Here is an 18,676-nt window from a genome sequence, read left to right as displayed (position 1 = left end):
GTGTGAGAAATTGAAATGATATGGGGTTATGGTAATGTGTGTCTGCACCACCAGGGAGTGTGGTGCAGTAGAGTTGCCATCTGCAGCAGCTGGTCCTGAGGACACATGGGTCAGTGTGTTTGCACTGGCTGCAGCCCTGCCTGGTGCACGGGACGCCTGTTGGTCCCAAGGTGCGTTAGGTGTGCTCCTGGGATGCGTTTTCTGGCTTACTGCTTGTGGTCTGTGCAGAGGTGGCTCCACAAGGGCTTCACAGTGCGCTCCTGATGGACACTAGAATGCTAATGCAGTCATACCCCAAACATTCCCATTTTAAATCCATCTTTTCCTCAGAAGTCACAAATTTTAACATGTGTTACTGTGGACTAAATGGTGGTTACAGGCTCCTAATGTGATAACCTGAACTGCTGATCCATTATTTTCTGCGATCAATCATAGAAAAGAGGGAAGCAGTGATACAATAACGCTGAGGTTGGAAACCCTGGGCTGAGTGTTCTGTCGAGCCCGTAGGGTGGCCTGGGATGGTGCTGGAGTGACTGGGCAATGCGGTACAACATCCAAGTTACAGCAGGAGCATCTCTGCTGGGGCCCTGGCGCAGCCTACGCTCGGCAATAAGTTATTGCCGATGCTATAAACCCTATATGATGTATCGGCGATTCATTTTTCAACCGGCTGTTCCCACGCTGTCTGTTTTATCTCAGTTGTTAATTTAATCCTGGCAGTAAATTGCCTCGCTTCTCTTAAATCTCCCTGCCCTGCCAGCCGAGAGCGGGGGGACCGGGCCGGGGGCGCGGGGGGACGCGGCGTCCGCTCGCTCGGCTGGGGGTGATGGGCGCGGGAAACGGGTCCCCGGGCTCGGCAGCCCCGCCGGGGGTCCCCTCGGGTGGCGGCGGGGCCGGGGAGGCGGCAGTTCCGCGCCGGCCGCCCGCGGGGGGGCGGGAGGAGGCGGCGGCGGCGAATCCTCCAGGCGGGCCGGGCGTGCGATCACTAGTGGGAGCTGGAGAGGGCGAGAGGAGGGGAGAGAAAACCCCGGACCCCCCGAAGCCGAGCGCAGAGGCTGCGCGCCGGGCGGGAGCGGGCGCGGCGGGGGAGGCAGCCCGGGGAGGGGCAGCTCGGCGGGGCCCGCCGGCCTCCGCACGCAGCCGGTAAGGACGCCGGGGCCGGGCGGGGAGCGGGGATGCTGCGGCGGGGCGGCCGGGCACCTGCGCGGCGGGGGACCCGGGGGGTTGCCGTGCCCGGCCTGCGGGGGGGGAGTGGTGAAAGCTCGCCGGTGCCTTGCAGCCCGAAGCTGGGGCTCTGCCTGCCCCGACCTGGGTGCTCGGCCAGCTCCGCCGCAGGCCGTCCCACGCGTGGTGCGCAGCGCTCGCTCTCGGCCGTTCCCAAGTCGTCGCCCGGAGCGGTGCGGAGCCCTGCCGGGCGGGGGACGGGGGGCCCGTCTCGCCGGCGCGCCTGCGGCTGCCCATTAATCCCAGTGCTCCCGAAACGCGCTTTTAAATCAAAACGCCCGTTTGTCGAAGTCCGTCTTGTTTATCCGCGAAGGTGCCGGAGGGCGCGGTGAGTCCCCGGAGCGGCGCCGCTGGCCGCCGGGCTCCGCCGCTTGCCGTGGGCTGACCTGGACTCGGGTTGACCGGTCGCACCGTGTCGCTGGGGGTTTTTGGGTGACGCTGCTCGGTAACATAGCGTTTGGCTGCTTGATTTAAGAGCCTGATGCGCGTAAATTACAGAAAGTGCCACCGTTTCGTGTGGATGAAACCAGACGTATGCCTAGCATCCCGGGTCTGAGTGCCACAAACGGGGCTGGGGGGTGGGTGGGCTGTAAAAATGAGGCAGGTGTGTAGGGATAATTCACTAGAAGGCTCTCTCAGCATACAATCATTTACAGCTTGGATGCCTCCTAAGGGAGAGCTGGTGTCTTTATAGCCTCGCAGGTTTTCCCCTCTGTGAAAAGCTCCGATTGCCCCTTGACCCAGTGTAAACTTTAAGCATCTGCAACGTGCTGTGGCAAGGAACTTCATAGCTTTGACTTTATACGCTGTGTCAAACACCACACCCTTTTATTTCGAACCTTCGTTTGATAGCACTTACGTCTTGCATAGAGATAGTGCAGAACTGGTCCCTATTCCTCTCCATCCCATTCATGCTTTTATAACCTTCCAGTGTTTCCCCTGTTATCTTCTTGTCAGGCTGAAATGCTCTCTTCTGCTTCATTTGAAATTTGTCTTAAGAGAAAGAAGCGAGTACAGCCATCGTTGTTTGCTGAGAATAATCATTTTGAACGACAGGCATGTTAAAGTTAGGATGTTAAAAGCTACAGTCTCTGGCAATAACTCATGGAGGCAGTGTACATTAATTTGACAGAGTGGCTACCATGTGATTGCCTACAGAGGACAAAATTGTATCTGTCTGACAACTAGCAAGAAGCTTATGGCACCACTTAGTCCTGCTTTCTTTTCCTGGCAAATGCTGCATGTGCAGGGAGTAGATTTCTTTCAGAGGTTTTTAAAAGCAACCAAAAAACCAAAGTAGCATCTTATTCTTAGAGTGGTATGATGGATTTGTGATCTGCTTGTAAGTAGGTTCTCTGGTTCATGTGTTGAAACTTTGCATTGTTATGAAACAGTTTTGCAGTTATTTCAAAATAAGGAATTCATCAGGGTAAATACAACCTAAGGGCCTTGACTGTCTTCCCACAACCTACTACCCTGCTTGCCTTCAGCTGAGTTATTCTTGATTGACACTTGTGCAGTGGGGTGGGGGGTGGGGAACCCTTCAGGCCTTTAGGGTAGTTGTATCTGTACCTGTCTACATTTGTGTGTGTGCGTGCACATCCCTGACCTAGCAGTCCTTCCTGGGGGTCAGTATACTGAATGCTCTGGCTTGAAGTTAGCACTTAAGTACGTGCTTAATTTTAAGGGTAGAAGTGGGTCCATTTTAATTGGTGCACTTGTGTAATTAAAGTGATGCATGTGCTGGGGTCTTTGCTGCAGTGAGGCCAGAACGCTCACTGCTTTGCAGATTCAAGCCCTCAGGTCTTGAAACTCTTTTAAAGAGCTTTGGTTGGTGATGATGCAAACTGACAGATTCACAAAGGCTATTCCCAGCATCTCATCTTTCTTGCCTGTTTCTGTCACTCTTCTCTGTGTATTGTTTCCTAGAAAACAAGAGCTTCGATATGTAAGACATAATATCTGTTGCCAGGTGCAAGGAAACAATGAGAGGAAGTCTGATGCTCAGGTGGGAAATGATGTGTTACTACTCCCAAGAAACAAGATTAACTTTTTTTTTTTTTCTTCCAGATGAATGTTTATGAGCTGCTCTGTTTCTTAACCAGTGATTGCTTGCCATTGACTACAGAGCACTTACCTAGACTGTAAATCCTGTGGGAAAGTGGCTGCTTTGTGGTATGAACGCAATACCTGACGCAGTGTGCTGCGGGGAGTGAAGGGGTGTCTCTGGGTTCAGCCTAAACACCGCTGCTAACGACAGCCATCCAAGTAGTTTTACAGCCCTCAGATAGAATATGGGATAAGCCAGAAAAGTCTCTAAAAACTTGTGACAGGTATTTTCTACTGACCTCAGAGTAGTTGCAACAATAGAATAGCATATAAAGTAACAGGATTATCTTGGTTGTCATCACTCTGCTTAAGAAATTGGTGAGGATTTATAGATATATCAGTATCTGACTTGTATATGCCAAAATTATCTAGATCATTGTGCTGTAAATACTGGAAATATTGAACAGAAACAAATTAATTCGATCTATGGGTGATACCCCATAAAACAAACTACAAACGATATCTTAGACTTACTACCATTTGTATTTTTATACCTTTTCAGAAGAGATGAGCTCCTATTTTCACATTGTCTTGAACAAACTGAGAATGTTGCTGCTAGTAGGCAAAACTTGGAGGAAACTGGTTAGAAAACATGGCAGTTTGCTCTGAAGTTCACATGTCAAACTGCTTTCTTCACTAGTGCAGGTTTCAGACCAGACTTGCTTCTGACAAGCACTTCCCTCTTGCTGTTTTGTATCTGGTTTGGGTAGCAAAAAACGTAACAAGGGTTATATAAAAAGATTTTTAAAAGTCTACAAATTGTAACATTCTGATGATAACTATGCATCATATCATGTTTTACATCAGTAACCTTGTTCTTTTGGGAGCGTGGAAGGAGGAATGATTTATCTATTATAGCTTCTATAAGAACTGGACTTTTTTTGTAGTAAGGAAATGATTTTGAGGTAACTAAAATACTTTATAAAGCAGTGTTTGATTACATTATACCAGTTTTTTCAAGCATTGCATTACTGAGTTTACTTTTCTCTGCTTAAAATGTCAACACCTCATCAAGCTGTAAAGAAATTCCTGTGTGATCCATTATTCTTTATGATCAGTTCACGCTGTGCCGTGTGCGCACACCCAGGTGTGAGTGCTTACACCGCACACACAGAGGAGCGTGTATCTGTGTGTGCCTGGACAACAGGCAGTATGTTTTAATTGCTCTCGTACACAGGGTATGTTGGAGGGTTTTGATAAGAAGCAAAACCCAAAGGAACCTCTTTTCTTAGGTGTTGTGTCCCAAGGCTGGGGTCCCTGCTAGCCAAGTGGTATGTCCTTGCACCAGCTGCCCTCCTCACAGGGTCACCAAGGGAGGCTGTATTCTCAGCCCAGCTGCCGGCTTTTCTGCCACTTGTCAGAGCGAATATCTTTTAGGTCTCCAAACCTGTGTGAGATTTTGTTATAATTGGCCAATAGGCTCAAAACTTATTAGAGAGGATCTGGCAGACGCGTTTATCCGCAGATAAGCAAGTCTAAACATTTCCTTGGGAAAGCAGGCTGGAGGAGTTACTTTCTGTTGCAGTCTGGGTGTAAAACAAGTCCTCATCTCGTGGTGCAGTGGCCAGCTGGGAGGGCACTTGCGTGGAAGTCATGGTTACGATTTTGAGTCCTATATAACTGGTATTTGGAGTCATCTGTGGCGTGCTGCAGGTCCGCAGAGTTTGAAGAAATGGGCAGAAACCACTGAATGTAGTGAAGAGGCTGAGGTCGCGACGTGGGTGTGAGGAGACCATCGGTGAGTGTGGGCTCCTCCTTCACCTGTTCCAGAACGTGTTTCCAGCAGTGAGTGAACTGTAGTATGCAGGGACCTGCGTGTACACACGTCTCGGGGAATTTTCTTCCCCGGAAACTGGTTGTGTTACACGTTGAAAATTAATTCAGTGCTAAAGTCAAAATACATTGCTACATACCTCTACACTTTGATGTCATGAAGCCAAAGACTGTCATTTTGCAGCCCAGGATGAATAAATGCATGTATTTAAAGCATTCATTCTTTAAAACTACAACTTATTTCCTAACAAAAACATAACTGTTGCTGTTTTTTCTGAAACAAAAGCAAATATTGTTTGGTGTTCAGAAAAAATTTCACATGTAAAGCCTAAAGTACAAAATGGGTTGTATATAAGAAATATTTATAAAGCAGCCACTTAAAAGTTTTTAAAAGGTTAAGTTATTCAAGACTCATTCCCTGAAGCTACAAATGTAGTTGTTCATGCATAACTTCACTGAGGAATACTCATGTGAATAAAATTACGCACTTGCAGTTTTGTAGAATCAAGACTGTAATTAGCTCTAGGTTAATTCCCTCCCATCCCCCTTCCTAATTAAAACCACACAGGTCAATTAAGGATCAAATGAGACATTACCTTTGTGATTATCGTCCTTGGCAGAAATAGGTATTCTGATAAATATTTCAATTTCAGTATAATCTGACCTTTTGTCCAGTTTGCTTTTCTTTACCCTTACCACTTTGGGCCGAGAAAAAATAGTTGTGTTTAATACAGAGTAAGAAAAAGTGAAATGATGAAGCACATATTTTGGGCACATTTTATTTTAGGGGACACTCCGCCCACCCCCCGTGGTGGGTGAAATAATAGACTTATTTGCCTTGGATCGTTAATGTGTATATGAACAGGGTTTGGCTAGTTTGTTTTTCTCTCTCTTAAGTACACAAACACAGCTTTATTTGTATCCAGATAGTTAAATACAACTTTCTTCATGTATCTGCCAATTTCTCTCTTCCCCATTAGAAGTGATGATGAAATGACATCCACAAGCGTGCATATAGAATACAGTGCAGAGTGCATAGGTGTACACAGAGGCTAAACCTTTGCTAGTCAGATTTGCTTCAGAGCCTGTTGATTGTAGGCTCTCTACATATGTGAGATTTAGGCAAGGCAAAAAAATTCTTGCTTCTGTGCCAGATGTATTGCAAAGTCAGGACAGTGTAATGGAGATAAGGTTAATTAGCTATTTGCATTTGCTACTGAAGTTGGATGAACAGTTTGGTTTGTGGTTTATTTTTTTTTTTTTTCCCCCTAACAGGGAATTTCTCTTCAGGCATAACTATTCAGTGGAGTTTGTTAAAATGAATATAGGAAGACTTTTGTAGCCTGCAGAAATACAATTAAGTGTGTGCAGGCGTCATAGGCTTCTTTTATTCATAGGCAAGTCTTGTAGGGTCTTGTCCTACTGGAGAATTGAAGTGGAGAAACCCTTTGAGCTGAGCAGGGTCCACGATGTCTGTGTATCTCTGGTTCTGTCCAGTGGGTTGCAGACACAAGTACCCCTTGAAAAGTGTTTTGAGACCCTGGGTCGAGGATGAGGTCGAGCCCAAGGTGCTGTTGATGGACAGAATGAGACTTCAGTTACTCAGTTACTGTTCAGTTACTGTTTTGTGCTTTCATCTTTAAAAATAATCATGTATGTATTGTCTTTTTCCTTTATTCACGAGCCCTAGGTAGGCATTCAGGGCTACTATGTTCAGCACCTTGCAAATACTATGAATGTGAAACTGGATCTGCGTCGCATTTAGGGTTTAAAATACCAGTATAATTTCTGTTTGAGAGATGGTAGGAGGTACTTTGTCTTAAGATTGCTGGTGTGATTTTTGCATTCATACAGTCCACCTAGCTCAGTGGTTTTCATGGGACACCCATCCCTGTCACTTGAGGTGAGCTTCTTACAACAGGAAACATTTTTCCTACAGGTATTAATCTCCTTTTTCAAGTTTGCCTTGGCACAGATGTAATCACTTTACTGTAGCTAAAGAGCAAAACTGGTTTCCTCCAGAATTTTGGCATTAACTGGAAATGGATGGTAAACTTTGGGGGTCCGTCTAAGGGATAACTGTGTACATGTGAGTTATGCTTGCCAGCGGTACGTGAGCAGCAATGGCATCACATAGATGCAGATTTCTGTTTTATGGAAGGAACAGGTTTTAGGGTGTTTTCCCTGACAGCCGTTGGAGCAGCAGGCAAATCCATATTTGCACATTTGAAGAGGAGTAGTATATTTTTAACTTGAAGCTAAATAATTCTTCTCTGATAACTACATATTGCAAGAGTTTAGACTTGTCTGTTTCCTGGGTGCTACTTCCACAGGCAAGTCAGAACCACCACCGCCCCCCCCCCGATATAATTGTTCACAGTGGGGATTATGCCGTGTTGCTGGGCTGTTCAGTGTAATAGGGATGCTGCTGGTTGAGGACCTGCAGAAATCAATAGTTGGATTAAAAATAAAAGGAAATAAAGATAACCTGTATAACTTTTTTACTCAGAAATCCATTGATGGGGAGTAACCAAGCTTCTCTGTAAAAGAACTAGTGAATGTCTGAGGACTTTTTCATTTTGAATGAAATTTGCTTTCCTGACAAAAGCCAATGTGATCTGAATGACACATGCTGTGTTTTGAACTCATGGAATTTCCTTCTTACTTGCTGTTTTTAAGGTTTTGTGCAAGTTATTAGTTACTTGAGAATTAGTGCTTTAATTAAAAAAAAACCAAACAACCAAACAAAAACCAAGACAAAAAAAAACAACCCAAGAAAAAGCAACACAGAATAGTTTCTAGTCCTCTCAGTTGTAAATTTTATTCTTATATTTTGAGGCTTGAATCTTGAGTTGTTTATGTGTGTGTGCATGCATAATACTGTCAGATTTACTTGGAGCTTAATTTGTGCATAAATGTTTTGCTAGATTTCTGAAAAAGAGTAGATTTTGTACTTTGTGCAGAACCAAATTTTTCTGATTCACCTTGCCAGTTCAGGCAACGTGACTTGGAATGGTGTGAAGAAATGAGAGCCTGTCAAAAGGGTTTGATCTATTTTTATACTGCCCTTCTGTTCTCAAATGTTGCACATACATTTGAAATTATTAATCCCAAGTAATTTCTTCCCTTAGTAGCATTTCAGCTGTTTCTATAAACCATTCAAGGCTTTTCTTTTATCCTACTACAAATTTAATAAAAACTAAAACTGTGTGACTGTACTTCTGTAAATGGATATATTCTTACAGGTTTAATCATTGATGGTACATCTTTTTAGAAATCGGTGGGGCCTTTGCATACAGTCAGGAGATGTCTTACATGTATTGAAATGCCTTTTAAAATTATTTTTATGCTACTCATACTTAAATACTGGACTTGGCTCAAGGTGAAAAGTAAACTGTAAATAGTCTGATTGACCAAACACAGTGCTGTTAGAGATAAATTAATGATGTGAAGTCTGAGTTAAGCTTTTAGAATTGCTTTGCCATATAATTAAGAACCTAACTGGGCAGTTGCTTTGGGAATTGTTGGAGCATTTGAGGAGCTTCTGTGCCTAACTCTGCTTTCTATCCTCCTTGCTGGAGGACAGGGTCCTCAGCGCTGTCAGCAGGTGTGGGAATGTGCGTGGTCTGCCTCAGTGCAAAGGTGCCTGCCTTGTTTTATCTCTTCCCCACTCGCTGTCCCCAAGCAAAGTGAGGCAATCCTACTGTCAAGTGTGGCTTGGCTTAGCTGGCTAGAGCAGGAATGAACAGTTGAAGATGCTAGCTTTTGCAGAAAATGTTTTCTTTTCTCTATGGCTCCATAATAAGCAATACTCTCAAATGACTTTTGGCAGATGTCAAAGGCCAGAAATGGAGAGGGTTTTAATATTTTTTTTTTCTGGTGTGCAGGTAATAGCCTAAAGAATACATGGGTTTTTTTAAACTGAAAATAGCGGAAAGTGGTGCCCATGAGATAGGGTAGAGGAGACCCAAACACAGTAACACCAGCAGAAGTCCTGCAAAGTTACCACATTTGGGTTTGGTCTTGTGAACAGGCGAACTGGTGGCAGTGGTATAACGTGCAGAGCGTAACATGCTACAAGTAGGTACGCGGATGCAGGTCCTCAGATCCCTGCTGGACTGGAGTGAACAAACGTAGCTTCAGTACCCTAAAACAAATCCTGTGAGCTGTCTGAAGGTACAGCCAAAGGAGAATGCTGTCAGCTTAACCCTGGGGAGAGAAAGTGCAGGAAAATTTGTGAGGGAAGGTCAGGACTCTTACTGCTTCTGCTTCTCACATTAGCTGAGGACAGAAGGACAGGTTGCTTCGGCAGCAGCTGTCTGTATGTTCTATTAATGGTTAGAGATCATAGTGAACATTGGAAAGGATTATAATAAAATCCCTGAAGGATGCATACAGCAATTCCTGTTTTCATTCCAGGCTCCGGTGTTGACCCTTTCATTTAGCCTGTGCTTTAAAGTGTACATGTCGCACTTATAATGTAGACATAATGTAATGAGTGGCATGGATCCTTCTTATCTGCGTAGGTTATTTCACTTCAACCAGTATAGGCTGAAATAGAAAAATCATGCTTAAATTGGCATATTGGTCCAGTGTGAAGAAAAAATAAATCTGTCCTCTAAATCGCATTACTGTCCCAGGGGGCAGTTGTGAACTCAGATAGTCCTTTCTGGGTGACCACTGACTGATCATCACTGTTTTGGTGGTTTTTTGGCTTGATTTCAAAGCATGGATGGGCATCTCTGGTGCTTGTTAACTTCTTGAGCAGTACAAGTATTCAGCACCTTTAAAAATGAAATAATTACGTTTCTTATTTTGCTTGTGTACTGCAAGTTTTAATTCCGATTTTTAAGGTGTTTGAACTGTTGCAGGTGATGACGTGTCTTTTCAGATAAAACACATGCTAAATTACAGGTGATTTTTCACTCTCTTAACAGATGTTGATCCATTTACCTGTTCTCTCTAGGTGCACAAATGGCCTAAGCAGTAGCTTCTGTCTTTGTGGGGACTGGAAATTATCACAGAATAGTTGCTAGCAACTTCAAACTACATCTTAAACTGCCGGCGGTCTCTAAGCCGTATCATCAAATGAAGAGTGGTGGTGGGGAATGAATAACAAATGGATGTTGAGACTTGAGAAGCTTTCTGCACAGAACAACCTTTTCTGAATCTCACTGTCCCTTCTGTATTTTCCCTAAGGCGTGTAAGGCGAAGCATCGGACCAGGGGCTGTATTCTTAAAAAGGGCTTGTATCTGAGAGAGGGTAATTAGCGTGATTTTTATCCCACCATGAGGCACAGCCAAGTGGATCGCATGGACAGATCTATGCGCTAATCTTTGCTGAATGAGGAAGGAAACCGTGTGATGGTGGCGGTGGTGGCAGTACTGTGTGGTTTGAGGGGGATGGGGAAACAGCTCTGGGCTGCAGCACAGGCGATGCATGTGTGAAGTCATTAATCTTGGGGATTTGCTGCATTTTTTTTTTTTCTACAGCCCACACACAGCTTTTGGCTATGGGTATGGCATTTTCCAGCAGATGGCCTGTTGCACAGGAAGGCAAGGATGATGTTGGAGACCTTCTGAGTGTGCTGATATAGTCAAATCTTTTGCATGTATTCTTCAATTCTGTGAGCTGGTTTCAAAGGCACCGAGTATGTGATTTAGGGTGTCTTTGCCCCTGCTTATATTTTCTTTATTTTCTTTAGACATGGATAAAAGTATGGCTCTGGCAGAATGTATGGCTGGACAAGGATAATTGTGCAGGTTTGGCCACCTCCCCGCCTCCCTTCCTTTTTAAAAGGGGGAAAACAGGTTAGCTATAGAAACAGAAGAGATGCTAAACATTTGTTCAACTGCAAAACAAGGATCACTTTATGCTCTTGAGAACCCTTTAAGTTTTGTTAATCTATGCAGGGTAAGGTTTAGGCTTATACTGAGATAAACAGCTCATTTTGCAGTTAAAATTGGTACTAACATCCTTTAAAAGACTGTTCCTCCTCTAGTTACCTGACTTCTGTAATGTCTGTAATGAAAAATTCTGTAATGAAAAATACACCACAGCTGACAGGATAAAGTCAAAGGCTTTTATTGGTATCAATAAGTATAATTTAGGGGATGCAAGCAAAGTTTTGTTTTGCTAAGAGCAGTTTTGTGCTACAATATTGGTTGTTGCATACACTTTTAATATAGAGGTGTCCACATTTAAACACAGTTATTTCTTTGTGATGTTTCTTCCATAAAACTCTTAAAGGGAAAACATATCTTTGAATGAGATGTTTTTTTGAGATGTTCATATATATATGGGTTAAATATTTCACTGTGGCTTGTTACATTAGCAGCTCAAGAGTAAAATTCAATTATCTAAATTGAAAGAAGTAATAAAAAACAATTATAAGTCTTGCAAAATACCTTTTAAAATTATTCCATTTAAGTATAATGAGAATACCTTGAAAAGGTGTTGGGAATGATAACTCTTTAATTCACTAGTGAAAAATAAAATAAATGTGCTGCCTATTGAATGAATGAAATAATGAATTGATGGAGGGTGTTCTGCTGTTTCTGTAACAAATGGAAATGCTATTTCCATTTAAGTGATTTTTACCTCCCCTTCTTCCTGTACTATGCCAGTTCTTTTCCAGCCGCTTCCCCCCTCTCCACAGTTCCCTCTCCCTGCACGGTATTCCTCCCTGAACAAAAGCAGCCAACTAACTTCTGTGCTTGTTGTCAGATAAGCCAGTGTAAAAAATTTCAGCTGCTTTTGTTGTTTAGCACTGCTTTCTACGAAAACTTTCATTATTAGCTCAGTGACAGTAATCATGGCATTTAATGATAATGCTCTCTGATCAGATGATAAATGCTTGTTTATAGCAAGTCTTTTGCACATTCATTAATCAAGAAAGGTTCTTGACATGGTGACAAAAATAACTTTAATTCTTGCTTAAATAATACGCTGCTGTTCATCAGTGAACACATGGCAGATATGCATAAAAGATACTGGGAGTGTGTGTCAAACAACAGCCTATCCTTCCACACACTTGTTTAAATGATCTTGTACACTCTTGCTTTTGCAGTTTTGTGGCTTTTTTAGTTCTGTGCTCTTGAGTCTATCAATACATTGATGCTTACTGATACGGATTTCAGAAGTTCAAAGAAACCTTTTGGCTTTAGTGCTGCATCTAACCACCCTTACAGGCTGATGGGTCCACTCTGCTTTACTCTCCAGAGTCCTGGACGTATCGGCATCTAGCTCAAGGAGCTGACCAGAGTACATCCCAGCTTATGTGCAAGGGGACTTTCCCCAAGACTAGTGCCCACAGAAGTCTCGTTGGCAGTACGGTGTGAGTAGGCCACCAGATTGCATACATAACCTCATTGAAATGAAAATTCCATTGGTATCAGTTGTCCTTGCTGGTCCCGACTGAATAGGTTATCACTATGGGGAACACCTCCAAATTCCTGCTTGATGGTTTCATGCAATGCATGCTCAAAACCAGTCTTTGCACAGTAGGAGTTAGCTGGAATCTATCTTCTCTCTTTTGGTGTGGTAGAACTAACAATGGTGTTCACTTGCACCCATTGTTGGAGGCCAAAAAGAATACATGCCAAATGATATGTTCTGCTTCTTTGAGAAGTGTAGAGAAGCCTCTTTTATTTGTAGCAGACTTCAGGCGGTTTGAAATGGAGGCAGTCCCCTGTGGCACAGAGAACAGTCATGTGGGCTTTATCTCAGTCATTTTCCTTTTCTAATCAAGATCTTGACGCATCTGTGCTTCCTTTCGTCTGCTTTTCAAAGTAATGCTTGGGTTGGATCTCAGTTGGGTTGCATCTCTGAGCTATTTCTACTGAGTTTTTTTCTGATAAATGCGGATTCTGTGACTACTGCATTTTGCTGATGGGCTGGCGTTTCCAAAGCCTATGAACTGTACCTGCGTAAGCTGTCTTCATTCTTTGAGCTGTAGCATTTGATAAGTATTGCTACTATATAGTGTATATATGAACCATCCTGGAGATGGTTTCTATTGATGGTGTTCTCTGCCTTATATTTAAAGTTGCAGTGTTTGTTTTTCATAGGAGTCTGTCTGATATTGTAATTGTCCAGGAAACAGGGTCTCACGCTAGTGAGAATACAAATGATGTTGAGCTCTTTGCTTTGAGAGCTTCTCAATAAATTCCTGTCTGCCTTGAGTATAGAGATTTACTTTTTTTTTTAAACCCTCACTTTTTATTCATGTCTGAAAAAAATTCAGAACTTCTGTTAAACATCTGGTCGTAATATTTCTTTGAGAAAGGTTTGCTCTCAAAATAGTACTTCTTGAAACCATTGGGTGCTTTCTGTAGGTGGTCATCAACATCTGCTGGGTCCAGCTGATCAACTAACTGACTAACAAGATTAATATGTTTATTAATCATTGAATAAGTCGATTTTTTTCTAAGATTTTTCAAATAAAGCTTGCTATTGCTTGGTCTTTTTGAAACCTAGAGAACTGCAGATATGCATTAGTCAGCTTAAAGTTATTTTTTGGGGTCACTTGATATTTGTGGCCAGAGGCATCACTACTCAGGAGATCCCCAAAGGGATCCCAGTTCAAATGAGTAGCTCACTTTTGTTACAATCTCTGTTTGGCCTCTCCCTTGATGTGTTTATGATCCTAGAAGTTGAGGCATCCAGTCTGAACTGGAAATTCATAGTCACAAAGTGTGAGTGGCAAGTTAGTAAATGCATGATTTGGATGTAGTAGACTATCAACTATCATGTGCAGTTCAGCCAGTCTTACAGATAAGTCCAGGGAAACATGCTTCGTGTGGAATTCAAGCGTAGCATCTTTGTCCTTCCACACTCGTACTAACTCTAATATGATGTTTACTCTGTCAGTTGATGCAGGAAAACCAAAATACAATTAGATTTCCATAACCACCATAAGGTAACTGATGTACATTTCCAGTAGGACCTTTCTTCATGAAAATAAAACAAGGGATGACATTAAAATGTACTTGGTAGCTATCATCAGGTGACTGCTAATATGCAAAGTGTCTCTTTGAAATAGTACACATGCATAAGATTTCACAAAAAAACCCCTTCAATCATAATTGTATGCGTAAAAGTAATAGTACTGGTACTTCATGGTATACTTCATGGTATACTTCATGGTATACTTCATGGTATACTTCTTGGTATACTTCTTGGTATACTCCATGGTCAGTTTTATTTCTGTGACTATCTTAAGAAAGTTTCAACTAGATTACTTGGATAAACCTATTTGGCAAAAATTCTGCCTCTTCCAGTGTTACAATGGACTGTTCCCTAAAGCCTCATTAGTAGGCTGATAAGAACAGTAAAAGACATGAATGTGGAATTCATGATGCAATCCTGCATTCAGGATGGAAGAACTTTTTTTTTTCCCTCTCCTCTACACTGAATTTCGTGGTAGTTACGTCTTTGGGGTATTACCTTCTGTTAGATTTAGTTTGTGTGGGCTGTATGATTCAACACTTACTGGAGAGAAGAACCGAAGAGGTGGTAAATGACAAAGATGATGATTGGAAACCGTGTATTTTTAGGAAAGCAGGCTATGATACAGAGTGTGTGTACACAGTTTGCTTAAAAAATATCTTGAGAGAACTCTTCCAAACAACTTTTTACCTTACCTATCAGATATGTGTGTGTAAATGTGGGAATGTCTCTTTGTCTCATCAGAATTTAATTTTGGCTTTTGGAGTTCTTAGAGTTAAGCTTGTGGGGTGCTGCTGTCTCACTGTCACTCAGCAAAGGTGGGTTTGAAGATGATGAGCACTGGGAGAAACAGACAAATTGAGACTTTTCACGCTGAAAATTTAACACAGAGGTTTAGTTGATCTTTGGCTAAACACGTTTATTCAGATTGAAGGTCTGGGTCTTAAATCTGACCCTGCAGTGATCAGTTAGAAGGTTGTCCTTGTGTTCAGCAGCAGGAGGAAAGGGTACTTGATGTGACGGAGTTCCAGATATTATGGTCATGAGTTACATGGAAAGAATGGCAATAGATGATATGAAAGATCTGAAATGAAAGCAACAGCTGATTTTGTTCAGTTCAAAATGACCCTGCCAAAAGAGGCAAATGACATCACAAACTGGAAGGTCATTGTTTCTTAACAGACTTATAAAATAATTTTTTATCCAAAAAATACACTGAGAAATTTGAATGATGATGAATAAACCACTTTAAACTTACAAGAAACAACCATCCGTAGCTATTCAGAAATCTTCAAAACTGTTGCTGGGAAGGAGGTCTAACTTCATCTTAACAGATATAATAAAATTCCTTACTCTCATATGATCAGGTATGTGTGTGTGGTGTATTTTCCAGCAACCTATTCCACTTGACCAAAAAGTCTGAAAATACAGAAATTACACAAGCTCACTTGGTTATTTTTACAGACCTTGAAAGGGTGCAGTGTTTGGATTTGTGTTGCCTTGCTTGTTTTCCCTTAATCGGCTTTTCCCAGTTACAGTTCTTCTGTCATCAGCTGTGAAAATGAATCACAACAGAAGCATCAATGTAAAAAGTGTTTTTTTGGTTTGGTTGTTTTTTTGTTTGTTTTTTTAATTAGGATGTGCAAGTTACTGTAGCTGTGGGTAAAGTACTCCATGTAGTTTCCCATTTTAAAACACAACAAAACTCAGAGTCTAGATAATTCTAGAGACCCTTCCTGTTTATGACCCAGAAATTCTTGGAGTGCATCCTCTTGCCTTCTAATGCTTTCCCACAGGTGGAAAAGAGCCTTCACTTTATTATTCCACAGATGCCCACTTCTGTTTTCAGAAAATCAGCTTCCTCTTCTGCTTTTTCCTGCTAAGCCTTAAATCCACTTCTGAGGCAGAGGTGGAGACACCAGAACTCGCCTGCTCCAAAGCAGCATCACCTAGTACCAGGGTATGACAAGTGCTCCCCTCCCCATCTTTGCCCTCACTGAGAATACAAGGAGCAGTTGTGGGGAACAAGTTTGTGTTTTTAAAGAACAGTGCCTTTTAAAGTGCCTTCGGACACTTCTGTTCCCTGTAGCATTTACTGGTTTTGCATGCTCAAATTATTTTTGTGAGGTGTTTTTGGTTGCTTGAAGACGTTGCTTTAACACCGTAATGTCATCTTTTATTCCATCTGGTATGTAGTCAGCTATTAATCTCCTCTTATAAATCCACTTCTTCAGCCCTTAAGCATCTATTACTTCCTACTCTCTCCAAGTTTTTTGTGCTTCTGCAGTTGTCGGGTGCCAGGCTGGTTCTGCTTGGTGGTTGTCAGACTTCCTGACCATGTTCCAGTTTAACAGTGCAGGCTATGTACACATAGAGCTCACCTAGGAGGACGTTTGCCTCCCCTCCACAGAATTCAGTTTGGCTGTATTGAAATCTGACTCTTCTTTCCTTAGCTACATAACCCTCGTAGTTTGTGGATTACACTTAGCAAAAGCACGGTATTGACTCATTGGTTTTAAAATAACTTTTAATTTTCACTGGTTGTACTCCAGTTTTGTAGTTTGTTAGCTGTGAAAATAACATTAACTTTGGGACCTTAATCCTGGTAATTTTCGTACATGACTTTACAATATTGACTGAATTCTTCTCTTTTCTCACTTAGGAGGTGGTTCAGGATGAGTGTTTAAAAACAGTCTGAAAAGCAAGGAAGTGAGTTAGATATGTAAATCAGAGCTATTCCATTAGCAATTTTTTATTTTTTTTCATTTTGATGAATTGCTTTTCTGCTGTGTTCATCATTTACCTTGAATGCAGTAACCTACTCTAACCCTTCTTTTATTGTGGTGTGTTTATATACCCACCCGCTCTGTATTTCCATGTTGTGGTTGCAACTAGTCACTGTAAGTGAATGCCACTGCATGCATGCAAGAGCTCATCTGCTGCCTCGTGTATCTGCAGTTTTTCCACGGGCAATGTATTTTTGCAAGGAGCAGCTTCAGCTTGTCCCTTTGTGTGTGTGTACTTTAACGCCTGCTAAACACATGATTTCGAGGCTGACACGGATTACATGATTTTACTCCGTTTCACAGAGCAGAAGTTGCATTTAATTTAGCATCAGGTGCTGCATCCATGTCACTGGCTGTTTCTGAAAAGCCAGCAGTATTTTGGCAAAAGAACCGCCTATGGCTCAGGATGGGTGAGGACAGGGATGCTCGCTCAGCCTGAGTGACAGTATGAGTGCCCAGGCTGCCTGTGAGTACTGGCCAAATGGGCAGTACGCTTCATGCACTTATGAATTCCCTGGGAGGGTCTGCTGAAAAGAGACAAAAGATACAACCTTTAGTTACAGCTCTATGTCAAGCACATCCCATATACATGAAGCAGTTTTGCTGTTGCATACTTTCAGCTATGTTGTTTTGCATGTTTACTTTCTCCTTGATAACTCCCTTTTTAATTCAGTTCTCTTGCCTCTGATGTTCTAAACCTTGAAAAAAATGTTGGATCATCTAACGGACTAGCTGTTACAGGAGGTGTATTGTCGGTGTGAAAGTGTGCCTCACAGAACTTTAGCATATCCAGAGCAAATCATATTCAAACGCTGGCTTTACTCTCTTTCAGTGGACTCCAGCTGTTGTACTGGACACTGTTTTTTATCATTGTGCTGGACTACAGGGTACAAGTGGTGAGGCTACAGATGCTTTTATCTGGTGTAATTTTTCAGAGTTTCACTGTTGGCAGTTTACATTGCTCAACCTATTCTCTTTTATGCTTTCTACATAATGTACATGGAAACCACTAGCTAGAGAATCATACTTAGCAGCTGGTTACACTCTATATTTCTTTCAAGATCTTGTGCAAAACTTCAAAGTTTACATTGACTTACAGGAAAAATAACGCTCGAGTATCAAAGGGAGAAATGAGCAGAGTACTCGATAAGTGTTGGTGCTGGTTTGAGTGCTTCCACGTTGCCCTGAACACAACTCACTTCTTTCTTTAGAACATGCACTGATATTTATATACCTTTCTCTATGATCCTTTCTAAAGGATTTTTGTCTATTAAAAAAAAAAATCAGCAGTGGAAAAGTTTAAAATTACATTTTAAAAGTGCATGAGGTGGAGGTGTATCTTGATATTTTTTTTCTATTTTTCAGAGTTCATTTATGAACTGCCTTTAATCTACTGAAGGAAACTAAGATGTTTATATTATGTCATTGGGCTCTCATTAGTTGCTTGCTTGTTTTTTGATGGGACCGTAATTTCATTTGGCAAGCCAAGACCTTGTCTTACCACCCCTTTACCTCCATCTCTGTTGGCAAAGCCCAAGAAGGTCTTTGAGCCTTAAGTTTCAAAGCAAAACAAGAAACCCCTAGACAAAATAATTCAACTCTCACTTGTTAGGTTGGTAGGAAAGGCTTAACACTGTGTGTGTAATGTTCCTGGGGAGTCCTTGGTTCCCTCAGCATTGCAACCTCCCCACCACTGGAGCAGCCAGGTGAAATCAGCCCCAAGCTCCAGGGTATGGGTGAGCCACAGCTCTGCTGCAGAGTGGCTTGAGAACACCGAGGCAGAATATTTAAAGTCAAAATGAAATGTTCTTGTTTAAGGGCTACAAAAGAGAAA

General features: G+C 42.2%; 1 protein-coding gene across 1 annotated transcript in view; it reads left to right on the top strand.

Moving 5' to 3' along the window:
- The first annotated feature begins 1,088 nt into the window (after positions 1 to 1,088).
- BMPR1B (bone morphogenetic protein receptor type 1B) overlaps positions 1,089 to 18,676 on the top strand; it is a 258,845-nt gene continuing 241,257 nt past the window's right edge. The window contains exon 1 of the mRNA XM_040599152.1: positions 1,089 to 1,143. The gene's annotated coding sequence lies outside the window, so the exon portion shown is untranslated. The remainder of the gene's footprint in view (positions 1,144 to 18,676) is intronic.

The sequence above is a fragment of the Falco naumanni genome, chromosome 1 (genome assembly GCF_017639655.2).
Source record: "Falco naumanni isolate bFalNau1 chromosome 1, bFalNau1.pat, whole genome shotgun sequence".
Taxonomy (NCBI): domain Eukaryota; kingdom Metazoa; phylum Chordata; class Aves; order Falconiformes; family Falconidae; genus Falco; species Falco naumanni.
Note: the sequence above shows the minus strand (reverse complement) of the source record. Positions and strands in the feature narration are given on the sequence as shown.